This window comes from Cicer arietinum, chromosome 5 (assembly GCF_000331145.2).
Source record: "Cicer arietinum cultivar CDC Frontier isolate Library 1 chromosome 5, Cicar.CDCFrontier_v2.0, whole genome shotgun sequence".
Classification (NCBI taxonomy): Eukaryota; Viridiplantae; Streptophyta; class Magnoliopsida; order Fabales; family Fabaceae; genus Cicer; species Cicer arietinum.
Window position 1 is genome coordinate 34,971,110 of NC_021164.2, and position 2,637 is coordinate 34,973,746.

The window sequence follows — 2,637 nt, forward strand, 5'->3', positions numbered from 1 at the left end:
ACAAATGTTTGAAATCACCACCCCTAGTTTTATTCCCTTCCCCAGCCTGAACACTCACCAAATTAGCAGCAGAGGTACCACCCTCAGTTTTGTTATCCAACCAAGGCTTAGTATCAACAGTTACCGTCTTATTGTAAGAACTAGCCTTAGAAATAGTGGTTGGCTTAGTGAAAGTGTTGGTTCCTTTCTTGGTCCAAACCAGATTCTTCTCCTCAATCATAATAGATTTTTGAATTAAATCAGACAAAGACTTTAGTTCATAAAGTTTTACCTCCACTTGAATTTCCTCTTTCAAGCCATTCATGAAAATTCCTCGTGCAAATTCTTGATCAATGGTCTTCAACGCTCCAACATATTTCTCAAACTCCTCCACAAATTCCACCACCGTCCCTGTTTGTTTAAGTGCCAGCAACAACTCAAAGGGATTTTGTACCATTGAAGGTTGAAACCTGCGAACCACCGCCAGCTTGAACCCGTCCCAAGTTGGTTCAAGATTGCACCTAGCCCACCAGTAATACCAGTAATACCAGCTCAACGCTCTACCCTCCATGGACACCAAAGTGGCACACAACTTCTCCTCCTCGAGAACGCTTCGCAATTCGAAGTATCGTTCCAAACGGTGCGTCCAACCGTACGCATCATCGCCTGAGAAAATCGGGATCTCCATTTTCCTCCACCGATCGCGCTCAACGTGTTCACATAGGGATCTACCACCGCCGCCGCTGCAATCAATCTTGGCCGCGAGTGCAGCCAATTAATCCTCCGTGTGTCTAGCACGCGCTTCTGCCTACTCCAATCGTGTGCGCCATTTCTGATGCTCCTGCTCCCAATCACTCGCATCTCTCACCATGCTTCTTGTCTTCATGTAATGTGCAGTAGAAAAAAGTGAACTCAGGGTACCAGATCGATGCTCTGATACCATTGTTAGAACTGGAATGTAAAACTGAAGGTAAATGAATATAAAAGAAGAAAGAAAGAAAATCAAGAAGGGTTTCTCTCAAGAATGTATTATTGGAACTAACAGAAATGAATAGAGTAGCAGTTACAGAATTACTAACTGAATTGCCCTGCAATTCAGTCCCAACCAATTAACTCTCTAACTGCCTCCTTATTGAAGACTAAGCTTATATTATTTATACTAACAATCCTAACTAATTCAGTTAGGATTTACTGATGGCACAACTCAGCAATTAACATGACTAACAACCTAGCAATTAAGTTTGGTTCCTTCTCTCATACACCTTCCTAATAGGAAGCCTTACTTGACTAGCAATCCTATCAAGTACGCCTAAGAGGGGGGGGGGGTGAATTAGGTGTTAGTAAATTTTCTTGTTTTCAGTGATATGGTAGTCGAATTTTCTGAGTTAATATATTGTCTACTAATGGTAAGGTGCATTAAATAGATGAACACAATAGATTTATCCTGGTTCCCCTTATAACCAAGGGTACGTCCAGTCCTCTTGCACACCACAAGAGATTGATCCACTAATTGTCAGAAAATGTACAACTCCCACCCTGGGATTCTTGCTACAAACTTCTAATAACACTTCTAAGATACTAGATAAAGTTCTTTTATTGAATATTCTAAATGCTTTACTAGATAAAGAGTAACCGATAAATATACCTTCATCAGCTTTTTCATCAAATTTTCCAAGGTTATCTTTACCGTTGTTTAACACAAAACACTTACATCCAAAAATGTGGAAGTGAGAGATATTGGGTTTTCTTCCTTTGTAGAGTTCATACGGAGTTTTCTTAAGAATTGGCCGAATGATTACCCGGTTGGAAACATAGCATGCTGTGTTTACAGCATCTGCCCAAAAATATTTTGGTAGGTTTGAGTCGCTTAGCATAGTTCTTGCGAGCTCTATCAACGATCTGTTTTTTCTCTCAACAAACCCATTTTGTTGTGGTGTCCTTGGTGCAGAAAAATTGTGGAAAATGCCATTTTCTTCACAAAATTCTTCAAATGATGTATTTTCAATTCTCTTCCATGATCACTTCTAATTGATACAATTTTGGCAGATTGTTCGTTTTGGACTAGCTTGGCATAGTTTTTAAATGCCTTAAAAGCTTCATTTTTACTTGTCAAAAATAAGGTCCAAGTGAACCTTGAGCAGTCATCAACAATAACTAGTCCATATGAGTTTCCACCAAGACTTTTGGTTCTTGATGGACCAAACAAGTCCATATGTATCAATTGTAGTGGTCTAGAGGTTGAAATGACATTTTTAGGTTTGAAAGAACTTTTTGTTTGCTTACCTTTTTGACATGCGTCACACAATTTATCCTTTATAAATTTCATTTTTGGTAAGCCTACAACAAGATCATGCTTGACCAATTTGTTTAAATGATCCATGTGAATATGAGCAAATCTCTTATGCCATAGCCAAGCATCATTATTGTCGCTTAGCAAAAGACATTTCATTTTTAAGGATAAATCGTCTAGATTAAGTATAAAGATGTTTTTGAAACGTTTACCGATAAATTGTATTTCATTTGTAGCTTCATTTTGGATGATACATTCATCTTTGTTGAAGGCTATCTTGTATCCTTTATCGCAAAGCTGACTAATGCTTATGAGATTGTGTTTTAGACCTTCAACATATAGTACATCTTCAATCGAGGGGGATGGGG